At 47.6% G+C, this 13,847-nt stretch overlaps 1 protein-coding gene across 1 annotated transcript in view; it reads right to left on the reverse strand.

The window, feature by feature from the left end:
- SND1 (staphylococcal nuclease and tudor domain containing 1) overlaps positions 1 to 13,847 on the reverse strand; it is a 413,624-nt gene that overhangs the window by 116,404 nt on the left and 283,373 nt on the right. The gene's annotated exons all lie outside the window — the stretch shown is intronic.

Genomic DNA, 13,847 nt, shown 5'->3' on the forward strand with positions numbered 1-13,847 from the left:
CTTAGAGAAAAATAGATCAAACAGAGTACAACCATCAGAATAAGCTATAAAATAATTGTTGATTTGACTTGAGGTTCTCAGAAGGAAAATGTGCTCCACTCCGAAGTTTGCTATTGACTCCATGAGATCAGTGTCATGTGAACTGATGCTCAAAGGAGCTTTGGCTCTGAGTTCGGAGCAACTTGTTCAAAACAGGTGAATGAAGGTAACCTCAGAACATGTTATGCCAGAGTGCACGTGGGAGAGCTGAAAGCCATGGACGAAGCCCCTGCTTCACCACCATCACAGTCTGTGCCATGACAAGGCTGCTCCATCTCTTTGCGCCTCTGTGCCCCCATCTGTAAGAGGAGACGTCGGAGCGTTTTCAACACTTGCTCCAGGAAGGTTGTCAGAAGCTCCAGGCACGATGTGGATGAAGCATGAACACATGGGCTTGACTGTCGTGACCCACACCGTGACCTAACCTCCAGGACTGACACGTGCCAGCCAGGGCAACGTCAAGAAATAAAACATGCATGTTAAAAACAATAAGCAAACATAGGAAACCTGGGGATCCTTAAAGCTAGATCGAGTACACGGGTCCCGCCTACTGTCTACCAAGCGCTTGTCTACATTTGATAATGATTTCTCTTTACCATTTGGGGGTATCTGTTCTGTAGTTTTATGAATGGATGACACTTCTTGCTAAAGAGATCTGAGACCACAGGAGTCGAAATGCAATAACTCTTTGCACACGTCAAGAGAAATATACACATATGTACAAAGGGGCTGGTTTTGTTCAGCCTGAACTAAGATCACGTATTCTTTAGCAAACACTTCTCTGTTTGATTTGTAGTCAGTCCGCTTACACAGCACTATTTGGGTTTCAAGGCTTAATGTATTTGACTGTATTCATTCCCTTTCCCCATCTTCCTTCCAGCACAGCAATTCCAAGTAGTGAGAGAATCCATCATACTCCTTTATGCAAAGAGTACTTCAGCTTTACGTTAGAACTCTCTGGAATTACTTTTTCTTCTTAATAACGAGAAAAGGCATAAATCATGTGCACCAGTGTAGTTACGCTACCTTTATACTCTCGTAATAATTTCTAAGAGCCATGCACGATTGCAATATGCTCATAGGACCAGATCACTGCAACTCATAGGTTATGTCCCGGGAAAGTCAGGCCAATCAGCTGTCACAGGTGATGGGAAGATGCCCTTCAGTCACCAAAGGGCAACACTGTGGTTGCAGAAGTGTGTTCCTATTTGTTTTCACCTACCGCGGTGAGATATGCCCTTTTTCTTCCAAGTAGGGCTCAAATGGCAAGGCAGAGGACACTGGCGTTTGTGCTGATTTATTTTGGTTGAAGATGGACACATAGGAAATGGCAGAGAAGCCTGTTCCAACCCAGGCAATCTTTCTGCTTTCATAAGCCCATAAAGACACTAAAAATGAAGCATCAGAACAAACAGAAGCTGATGATGTCAATAGAAGAAAATGAGGCTGATTAGACAACTTCACATGGCAAAAGTGGTGTTTCAGTTTTGGTTGTTTTGGTTTTAGGTTTTGCTTTCTTCCCTCCTTTCTGGAAAATGAGTGCTTTTGCACGTGTCTGGTACAGTGGCAAACACTCAATCAAAGAATTGAATTGTATTTGCTTTGCTATCATCCTAAGGTTTCTTCTATTCTCAGGTTTTAGCTTTCTTTGCAAGAAGGTCAAAATGAAGATGCCACACCATATAGCTCCATTTGTTTAAAAAAAAAAAAAGGAAAGAAAAAGCATTTATAAGTAAACACCACCTGTAGTCACTGAATGATAAAAATTACCATTGATTGACGATAACAAGATTATTAGGTAATATGTCAAAACTTCATGCTCCTCAATTACCCATAAGTCATTTAATTCTGCAAAGCAGGTAGGTATATATTTTACATTAGCCACAAATTCAATAACTATGTAGATAAAAAGTTATGGCTGTGAAAAAACTACATGTGCACAGATTTACATGGTCTGAAAGGATAGGGATGAATTTAACGAGTGCGTTCTCTTGCCAGGAAGAAGGAAAGTCCACTTTTTATGGTCTGAGGCACCTCTGCCGGGAACCTGGCAATGCTTCCCCAGTCCATCTGGGAAGGAAAGGACACGTTTGCCCTGAGAAAATCTCCTCCCAAGACCTACCTGCCATCGGGATTCACCTTAGCTTCATCCCAGGATGTGCCTGGGCAGCTGCGAGGCGAATCTGAGTCTCGCGGAAGTTGAACTTTCATTCCAATTTCTCTGTAACCCTGCGATATCTGACAGACTCCCTTAAAGGAACTCAGAGTTTGGCCCTAATATCCCTCCTAAAATATAACTCAGAGAAGATCTGACTACAGAAGGCAACCCCGGTCCATTTTCCCGCATAGATCAACACAGAAGAATCATGGTGAATACAGATTTAATGTCTGTTTTCTCAGCAACCGATGGCTCTGGGCTGTAGAACTTAGCTGAGTGGAATAAGTCACATAACCAGGCTGATTTGACTTCATTATTGATTCTTTATTTAACGTCAGTCAGCTGGGGCCTCAAAAAGAACGTGCTGCTCAGAACGTCTGCATCCCATTCCATTTTCTAGATAACGGTAATAAAACATTTTCTTTCTTCTACCAGAAATTAGTGGTTCAAAATCAGGAGCAGTACCAGCTCCCAAAGTGAGTTTGAAGATACGTGGGGAACACTGCTGCCGGTTGCACTGGCTGGAAGGAGGGGAGCTGCCGATGGCGTTTGTGAGCAAAGACCAGTGATGCTAATCGGGCAGCCCCGTACAACCCACTGTCTGTTGGCGGTAAAGCCCATGTCTCCAGTGTGGCTAAGGAATCTGTAATGAGGATCCATTCTAGAAAGTTGAGAAAAACATGGTGTTTCCACCAGCAATTGTGATACTGGCCGATATTGTCCGGTGGGAATGAGAAAGGGGAAAGTCCCAGAAGCAAAGGCACTGCTGGCCCTAACCTCCCCCCAAGTCAGCTCCAGAGGACAAGTGGGCCACAGCTAGAAGAGCAGAACTGTTTCTGCTTCCCTTTCCACTCTAAGAGAACAGAGAGTAGATGCGGTGAGAATTTAAGGGAGAACATGAGTGAACTCTTCTGTTGGTTGATGTTTGCTAAGTACTCAGGATGAATTGCAAATCCACACTCAACATGACAGCCAACACACCTTTCCAGATCTCCACGTCACAGGGGAACACTGTGGTTATTTGTTAGAACTCATTCATTCAATAAATATTTACCAAGCACCTACTATGTGCCAAGCATAGCTGTACCTGTTGGGAACACATATATCACGGAGGGGTAGAGAGGACACACCTGCAGGCCACAATAAGAACCTGGCTTTGAGTGAAATGGAAAGCCACCGACAGAATGACATCCAGCGATGGATTGCATATGCAGACAGCTACATGTGTAGGAATGTGTATATATCAATGATGGCAAGGTAGTCTGGCTGGCACACTGCAGAGTCCAAGGGCCACTGCCCGCTGATGTCCAGATACTGTTTGTCCCGCTTCCTCCCGGAAGAAAGACAGGGTGTGCGGCAATCACCCCCACCTTCTCCTGAACTCGTGGGCTGCTGCTATTACAACCACTACCATTCTAGGATGGTGTGAAATTAGCCCAATTTAACAACAACAAAGGGCCCCACACAAATGTAGCTTCCAATGGCATATTCATTTTTATTAACTGGTTAATTTAACACAGTCTTAGAACTATAATCAGAGCAGCAACCAGCACACACGCCAGAGTGCTCACGCGCTCTCCATCCTGCCACCCCCCTCCCCTCTCATCTCTGGTCAGATTTCCTATGTGTGCAGAGCACCCAGGTGGCCCAGAAGTCTCTGGTTCTATAATATCTGGTACTCTCTTCCAGAGGCCTCCTGAATGCTGCCTGGGGTTTGCTCAGAAAGCACACTGCCCCTCATCTGTGCTTTCTACACAGGCCGGGGAGGAGGCAGGAGAGGCAACTGCTGCTGAGGGAAAGCCCCCGTTGCCTCTTTCAAAGTGGAGCAGACAGAGTTCACAGAGAAGGAGCAGGCGCTCTAGACACTTAAGAACAGATGAAGACGAGGTAAAACAGTCAGTCTAAGATGATGTGGTTTATTTATCCAGCGGCGTCACACGGAGGTTTGAACCTCTTTGGGAACCTGGACCCTAACTGTACAGGACTCAGTTATTCACACGCCTGCCAACCCTGCCCCTCAAAGGTAAGTGGTTCCGGGCTAGTCCTAGTTCAGGGCCACTAATACGGCCCCATTAATTCCAGGGGTGCTATTTACATAGACAACTGGTCTCAGTCTCCTCACCTGCAAAACAGGGATACACGTTCAAGTGCATTATAGGTTCTTATGTGTATTAAAGCAGGTAATTTACCGCAAAGCATCTAACAGTGTTGGTGATAGTTAGTGCCTAGTAAAGTAATCCATAAGAGTTGACCATTCGTTCAGCCTAAACCCTGGGCGGCAAGGACCAGTGGGAGCCGATTAGGAGGAAGCAGCCAGTGGGGGCCCTGAATCTTGAGTGTGGACTGGCCTGTACTACTGGCCGTCCAGCAGATTCTCCTGGAGCCTGTTGGTTCACCATGTACCCTCATGACCCCTGGCTTTCAACACGATTCCCTGCGCCAGCTGAAGCAGCAGCCAAACACATGCCGATCCCAACCGGTTAAGTGCAGCCATTTTCCCATCACACATTTCTTAGTCTGCGAGTCCTGAGCAATTCTGCTCTGGGAGACCCAGAGCTTGTATTACAGCCATGACTGGCGAGGACAGACCCAAAACCTTGCTGCTGTTTAAAAGGTACACACCTTTTAAACTGAAAAGTGGAATAGAAACAATGGCTTCCCAAAGAACGTGATGTGCAGAAACAACCTTAGGAGCTTATATTCTAGATCCCGCTTTGAACCAACAAGATGGTAGTGGCGGCATCAGAAGAACAAGCCGAGGGAATGAGTTCCAGTTCATCAAGGGCACTCCCCACGATGTGGCCGTCTAGCTGGCTGTCACCCACACAGGACCAGTGACATGGCCACCTAGCTGGCTGTCACCCACACAGGACTAGTGACATGGCCACCTAGTGGGCTGTCACCCACACAGGACCAGTGACATGGCCACCCAGCTGCTGTCACCCACACAGGACCAGTGACATGGCCACCTAGCTGCTATCACCCACGCAGGACCAGTGACATGGCCACCTAGCTGGCTGTCACCCACACAGGACCAGTGACATGGCCACCTAGCTGCTGTCACCCACACAGGACCAGTGACATGGCCACCTAGCTGCTATCACCCACACAGGACCAGTGACATGGCCACCTAGCTGGCTGTCACCCACACAGGACCAGTGACATGGCCACCTAGCTGCTGTCACCCACACAGGACCAGTGACATGGCCACCTAGCTGCTGTCACCCACACAGGACCAGTGACATGGCCACCTAGCTGCTATCACCCACACAGGACCAGTGGCTCAGAAGGGCTGGACTCTACTAGGACAAGTTTCAATCAGGATGCTGAGAACCTTGGCAGCAGAGGACACTCGTCAGTGTGTTACCACTGGTTCCGAACGCGGTCAGTCGGTCCTAACACTGTCACCTGTCTATGCCGCGGCTCAGAAGCAGCAGGGCCAACATGGCAAGGAATCTTTGAAGAAAAACCGTACTTGGGCTTACTTTCTTGGGGAGCTGGGGAAAGGACTATAGGATCATGCATTTTTAATAATTTGCAGTTCCCCTGGCCACAAACAATGACTAGCAGATGGGTAAATGCTAGGCTACGGTTTCCTTGTTTAGGGAAATGGTCCCTATGGCTTACAGACTCACTATGAACGAGGCAATGTGAGGTGCCAGGCTCTATGGTAGTGAGGGAGCATACCGGAATCCCTGCCTTCATGGACCTTGTATTTTGAGTAGAGGAAAAAAAATAAACAAGTAAAGTGTACAGTGTGATAGAAGGTGATGAATGATATGCAGTAAAATAAAGTAAGGAAGAAGAGAGCAAAGTGCGTATGTGAGCACACACATATACACACATCACCAAGGCGCCTGGCCTGGAGTGCTCAGGGCTCAGATGATGAGACGATTCGTCTCAAATTGTGCCTTGCTCTCGCGGTACTCAGCAGTACGCCTGCCACAATCGTGGGCAGACCAGGAGACGGCCCGCAGGACTCGGTACTCAGCAGTAGGCCCGCCACAATTGTGGGTAGACCAGGAGACGGCCCGCAGGACTCGGTACTCAGCAGTACGCCTGCCACAATCGTGGGCAGACCAGGAGACGGCCCGCAGGACTCGGTACTCAGCAGTATGCCTGCCACAATCGTGGGCAGACCAGGAGACGGCCCGCAGGACTCGGTACTCAGCAGTACGCCTGCCACAATCGTGGGCAGACCAGGAGACGGCCCGCAGGACTCGGTACTCAGCAGTAGGCCCGCCACAATGGTGGGCAGACCAGGAGACGGCCCGCAGGACTCAGTACTCAGCAGTAGGCCCGCCACAATGGTGGGCAGACCAGGAGACGGCCCGCAGGACTCTGCTGAAGCTCCAGGCCCTCTATGGAGCTTCTGACCACTCCCTCTCACCTGCACTTCAACAGACGTTCTTCATCCTTGCCTCATTGCCTCCACAATGTAATCAGATTTAACAAGCACACTGTCCTCCCCAACATGGACTTGTCACTCCTGTGGCTGCCATCTGACAAATCCTCCATAGTTCTGTACACAGTGGGGCAATTTGAGCAAGTGGGGGACCTGGGCTCTGGATTTCAGGGAGCACGCACGGTCAGGGAGGGAGGAGACACAGGCAGAGACCTGGCAGGCGATGAATGTATGAAAATCATGCACTGCTCCATTCACTCAGCAAACACGGACCTCATACCTGCCTCATGCCAGGCACTGGGCTAAGGCCTGGGCACACAGACGTGAACAAGGGACACACAGGCTAGTGGGAAAGACACAGGTAATCAGTATGCTAATGCGAGGACTCTGAGAGCACCACTTAAGCCAGGCTCCTGGGCGTGAAGGGTGATGTGGTGATAGAAGGAGCAAAGCCCTGGCTACTCTATGCTGACAGAATAGAATATATAAAACTCTTGAGGCCAGCAGGGCTGGCTGTGGACACTTCAAGTGGCCCAGCTTAGGCAGAGGGCTCAGTGGGGGTGTCGGATGGCGAAGCCATAATGATAAGCAGGGCTCAGGTCGTGGGGGCCACAAATGCCTCACTTTGAAGGCAATGGAACCACTGAGAAGCTATAAGCAGGTAAATGACATGAGCGGACGCGCATGTTTGAAAAGGTCTCTCTGCTACATGGAAGACAGACCAGAAGGGTCATGAGAACAGAAGAAGACTCATTAGGAGACTGGGAGCCTGTCTAGAAAGAAAGATTAGAATGAACAGATTTTATAAACATTATGGACACTGATAATATGCACAAGAAATGGGGTAGGTGCTGGTCTCTAAAGGGCCAGGTCTCAGAAGTTCAAAAGAAGCCCTACATTTCTGCTTAACCACAAATTCCATGGGCAACATAGCAACAGAACTCAGCCTGTCTTTTATCCAGTTCCCTCTCCATTCAGTTTTCTATTTTTAATCTCCTTTAAATTTACCAGTCCTATATTTTAAGGGCAGAGAAACAGACAAGTTAATCCAAATTACTGAGGGCTCTTGCATAAGATCTGGAGATCAAACCAGGTCTTTCTTGGGTCTCAGAGTGGGCAGGGAATATAGGCTGAGAACACGACAGGAAAGAGTCACACGTAAATGTTGGAGACGGTTTGGACGATTAAAGTATAAGTGTTATTCACTCTTAATTTTTCTATTTCTACATATTAATTAGTAACTGTGTATTTCTTTAAAACAAGCAAACAAACAAACAAAAAAACAGAAAGAAAAATAGACCACAAACTTTTCTTTTCAAAATGATACTACACAGTCAAAAAGAGAAGAAAAAAAAAGGAAGGGAGGGCATGCCAGGAAGCAGGTCAAAACATGCCACCCTGAGGAAAGCTTCTTAGGAGCTGTTATTTTCCTCTCTTCTGCTTAACATCCTAGATAATTTTCCACCAGTCTCCCCCGTATGTATAACCATGTGCCACCCTCCCCCACTGAACTGGCAGGGGGTGAAACGGCTTCCCACACTGACTGTCCCAGTGACCAGGCAGGATGAGTTATGGGTGTGCTCTCATCACTCTCTCGAGATAAGGTGCAGCTCTCCACGGGAGATGCAGGCAGATATACATCAGTGCCCCAACCAACAGAGATCAATGTCCTAACTCCAGCCCCTCCCCGTAAATACGTGGCGGCAGGGGCCACCTCAAAGAGCCCACTGTGCCCACAAGAGGCAGGATTTAGCGGGCCTCCTTGCTTGCTCCTATGCTGAAAAGCATTTTTAGGAGGGTGTTAAATAGGCACATTACGCAAGCTCACAGACCCAAAATAAACGAGGCATTCTCCTTATGGGCACATCGCCCACACAGAGAGGCTGAGTGTGTCCTGCTTGAAAAGAAAGGAGGGAGGGACTTCACAGAGCGACCACTCTGGAGCCAGTATCCCTGCTCAGCACAATCCTGCTGCAGATACCAGGGCGCTTGTTCTGAGCACGAGCCCCCGCTGCCTGTCGTCTCATAGAGGCTGACGGTTCCTTGAGTCCATCCTTCCTGGTGTGACACCCTTTATGGTGATGGTAGTGACCCTTTAACCACCTCCCATCATCTGTCCCTGCCTTTGGGTCCAGGCCATCCATTTGGCTTTTTATACAAAGCTCTGTTCACAAATAAGCAACGGGCTCATCTCTCCAAATCGATGAACCCCTCCAGTTCCCCGGAAAGGGATATGTTAAGTATCAATCATGTGTATTATTTTACAATATAATTACTGTGGCGATTAATCCATAAGAAGTGTTGCTCTCCAGATCCTAACTTCTGCCAACACAAACGCAGAGCTCCCGGAGAGTGGTCACACGGATGGAGACTGAGTTTCCAGGGGAAGAGAGACAAAGCTGAAGACCTCAGAGGTTCAAGGATGAGAAGAAGCTCCCCAAGCCTCTCTCAACAAGGGGACCAGCAGAGCCACTGTTTGATCATGGGAAAGAAGAAATGGGGGCAATCTCACCAGAGCAGGTAGCACAATGGCTCTTGCTCTTGTGAGGCTCACGTGTGCGTTGTGGAGACTGAAGTCACGTGTTTCCACAAATCAGATCTTTAGCACTACACCCCATACAAACCCCACCGTTAGCTCCATGAAGGTGGGCTTTTGTCTTGTTCAGGGCTGTGGCCTCAGAACAGTGTACATTCAATGAATATTTGCCAAAGGGAGGGAGGGAAGGAAGACAGGTTCTGCCAGACTCACTCCGTGGAGAAGCACTCACCTAGCTGCGCTCTGCACCTTCTCGTCTGCTTCCATCAGCCAACCCTCTCTGCTCACAATACCAAGAGGTACTTATAAGATAGTGAATTTTCAAAAGTCAATCCAGTTTCCCAAACCTAATCGTCAGTTTTTACAAATTGCCTCACAATAATCTGATTAAAACATAAGTAACAACATTTATTGCTTACGTTTTATTTCCATTCCCCCCTCTTTCCCTATGGTGGAGGAACAGTGAAAAGGCTAAGATGAGAGTAGCAGCAGGAGAGAGCAGAGAAGGAAGTGATAACTGCCAAATTGGAGAAGCAGCCTCTGAATAAATGAAAATTAGCAAGACTTGTTTTCCAACAGCTTCAAATCTAAGTGGAAAGGATTCACGGATGGGATGAGGAAAAATCTGTATTTGATTCAAAGCGCTGAAAACTTTTCCTGGATATTTTGGTTACCATCCTAAAGATTATCACTATGACAATAAATTAAATAAAGGGCAGATTGAGAGAGTTAAGGGAGATTAAATGGGCAATCCCTGTGAAAGCACTGAGCACAGCACTGGTTCACAAGACCCACAAAAGAAATATTAATTTCCTGCCTGCCCATCTTACTTAGTTGAGGAAACAAGGAGAAGGAAAAAAAATAAATAATTAGGGGCAGGAAAATGAAAGTAACTGGGATAAATAACGAGGAAATGTGATTGAAACTACAAGACTGGAAGAGGAATTGTTGAATGAGGAGAGTGTGAGGTTGGTGAAACTGCAGCGAGAAAAACCTCCCCTGGGAGGGAAGAGAGCATCCTAGCATGAGACCCTCTGTGCCACTCAGCAGACCTCCGCGGCTGGGGGTGAGGAACCATGGCAGTGAGGCCAACACCTTATCGTAGACGCTCGCTTCTCTTTTCACTGTATGCTTTTCTTACCTGTGTTACAGTCACCCATCCTAGGAAAAACAGGTCAAGATTATATTAATAAAGATGTTTTACAGGCATCTACGTAAGTAAAAAACGTTCCAATTAATTACTGGCCTCAAAATACTGGGTTTCTTGACACTTTCGGTTTTGATAAGCGACTTCTTAAAACGTGGACTGTGGTACAGTGTCATGTCTAAAATGAGTTAGTAGCGCGGAAAGCTCGAGCAACAGCCATAAAATCTACCATAGCTGCTTTCCTTGGTGGCTGATGGCTCTGCTCAGAAATCCCCAGAGGCTGCAAAGGCCATGGGGTCTGAAAAAAACGAGGAAAGCCAAGAGCTCTTAATTGTCAGCCTAGAGCTAATAGTCTCAGCTAAGTTTGCTGGCTCTGTTCCTGAGCTTGTTCCATCAAAGGGCTGTTGCCTGCCCTTTGAAGATCAGTGTTGATCTCTACTATATATGTATAGTCCTGATCCCTGGAGGCAGAATGTGCTCTTAAGAGACTCTTAGAAACGCATGTTGGTGCCAGAAATACAACTACAGAACAAACATCCATCGAGCATCTTGGAGATGATATCCCATAGAAATGAAGATGGAGAACGTGCGCTACTTTCTTGCTCCTACCTTCCATGGAAGAATGCATGGCGCCAGAGATGAAACTTCCACTTATTCAACACATTCTTTACTGAGTGCCTAGTATGTGCCAGGGACTAGGCACAGGGAACTGACACAGAGACCTGAAACACGACGATTCAGGGAGTTCAGAGTCTACTGGAGAGGGCCTGCATTCCGTAAGAAAGAGAAGGAAGCATGAAGCAGGGAAAGCAGAAAACACTGGGAACGCATGTCACGAAAGGGAAGGGCTTACTCTATCCAGGAGTGAAAGTTCCCGGGAGAAGGGAGAAGCTGAGAACTGAAGGATGAACAGAAACTAGCTACTTCAATGAGGCCAATTGGATTTTGCAACATGCACACCGGAATAAGGCCAAATAAGGCCTAAAGGACCCTCTGCTAGAGAAAGTCGCCTTTTTGTGTCTTCAGTGACACAGGACAACACCTGCGGCCACTTGCTGAAGTTCCCACAGTCACTACCAAGGACGTGATTTGTGAAAGGCCTGTGGTCTCGGGCAAGTTCTGCATCCAATTCAGCCCCACATGTCCGGCTTCCGCTTCTAACCATCACATTCTGTCCCAAACAAATAAACTTAAGGAATTCCTTCTCAGATGCAGAACCTCTATTTTAAGAGTCTGTAACCTCATATACCTCTGAGATTTAATCAGCAACCACCATCGCCACCGCAAACACTGCCTGGGTGCCCTTCACGATGGGCTCACGGCCCCACTTTGCTGCCCCCCCCACACAGAGGCCCTGCGTGCAGGGACCATGGCAGCCAACATCCTTACAGCTCCGCAAGATGAGGCCACAGTGACAGACCAGCCTCGGATGCTCCACAAAGGGCCCCACACCTCTCAACGAGCAAGAGCTAAGACGAGCAGGAGGAAAGGGAGCTAGTTCTAGTTTCACGCATGGGAGAGGAAGCCAAATACAGTGCTGGTTCAAGGGCAGCCCTGCCCTAAAAGCGTCCTAAGGCTGGGCCTCCTCAGACGATGGCACTGAGGTGGGCACAGTTCAGATCAAGCATCAAGTTTGGACTCACAATGGCCACTGAGGGTGTTTGTCCCTGGCTAAGGAGCTTCTCACAGGATGATTTGCTGGTAACACAGTAACAGCACTGAATCCCCACTTATTCATGGGGAAACAGAGTTTCACGTATGTAGCCTGTGGGAGAGCCTAAACTCAGATTAGATGGGGACTGGCTCCGACACCTGCTTTCTGAGCTGAGCTGCTAACACTTTGTGTGGGTACTGTGTATTTCCGAATTTCCAAGTTTGGGGGGAAAAAGGAGGGAAGGAACGTGATCTAGACCATTTCCATGCACAAGTGATCTGCAAATCTGTAGCACAGGCACCAGTTGGAAGCTTGTTAGACGTGCAAGACCTCTGGACCTGCCGAATAAGGTGGAGAAGCACCATGACTGGAGCGATGAGCCTTCAGGCAATACCGGCAAGTGCCAGGGACCAATCGTGACTCGAGGAAAACATTACTGCCCACAGCAACAGGTAGGCAGGACGGTCCTGTTCACATCCTGGTGACTATGGGCTTTGGACAGCTTCTACACCAAACCACAAATCAGGGATTTCTGACCCAGCATTCCATTTTTTTTTTTTTTTTAATTGCAATGAGAGGAGAAGGAATGAGAGGGAAGAGGAGGGATAAGTAAGCACTCTTGATCTTCTATTCAGCATAAAACCAGGCCCTCTAAATAACAAGGAAAGAAAAAACAAAGTGATAGAGCACCAGACACAGCTGGCGATTATTAGTGCTGACAAAGGCTGAGGGAAGCACCTTTTCCTCCTTCAGAGAATGTAACCCACACGTAACCCCGTGCTGGGGCCAAATCTTGAGCAGGGAAGGATCTTGGTTTGGATCAGGAGTTTCTTTCTCAGATGAAGTTCAACACATGTCAAGATGACTCCTGGGCTACTTGTGTCAAGGGCACTTTTCCAAATTTAAGAGTCCACACACGGGCACATGCTGTAGATATGCTTTTTTTTGGCCCCCCAAACAAATCGACAACAACAACAATAAAAGAAACCCATGCAGTTTTTCTGTTCTTACATGCTGCTAGGACAGTGATTCAGTTTTGAATGTAACAGTTAAAGTGGCAAACTTTCTAAAGCGCGTCTCGACTCCTTCCAAACACTGTGAGATTGTAATCCACCTTTGAAACTTGGCCCGTTAAAAGCAATCTTCCTGCTAAGTACTGAACATGAACTACTTTGAAGCTTGATTAAAATACAGGTCAAACTGTTTTACTTCCTTTTGAAGGATTTAGGGAATGCAAACTTCCATGCGGACATACGGCGGAAGGGCTGAATGAGCACAGAGAAGGTACCATTCCGCGTGGTTCAAGAGAGAACGGGTCCATTTATTTGCCAGCTCCCTGTGTTATCATGCCCCCCCTTCAAATCTCTTCACATTTGCACCGTTCATGTAAAATGCGTCAGGGAATGCAAAGTTAAGGTTCTCATAGCAACTGAGAACAATCCCACACCGTACATGAGCATCCCAACCGAATTTCAAACTTATGTATTTCCTGACTTACGTGTTTTAATCTGTAGTTTTAAAAAAATGGGCACGTGAAGAAGGCAAACAAATCCGGAGGTAAAGCCAATGCTTAGCACAATGAATTTATAATCCCACCGAGAAGAGAACTGGGAACAGAAGACAGCTGGGCCATGTGGGGGGCCCAGGTCCGACCTGGGAGGCATCTGAGTAAAGGGCGCACCCCAAACATGCTGGCGAGCCCGTTCAGCACACTTGCTGACTTCTCCACGGTGCTATCCCAGAAGCCCTTGGTCCTCTTCTCATTAGGGCCCTGATTGCTCTTCAGACAACTGAATCGATGGCATTAGCATTAGCCCTTGACTGGCTCACCTTTGAGCTCAGGGTACTTTAAAACTGAGCTGTGCCATCCAGTTGGAGTGTTTATCTGATGAACTGAGGGAAGAGACT

This window comes from Rhinolophus sinicus, chromosome 8, assembly GCF_057876585.1.
Source record: "Rhinolophus sinicus isolate RSI-liver-muscle chromosome 8, RSI-T2T, whole genome shotgun sequence".
Taxonomy (NCBI): Eukaryota; Metazoa; Chordata; class Mammalia; order Chiroptera; family Rhinolophidae; genus Rhinolophus; species Rhinolophus sinicus.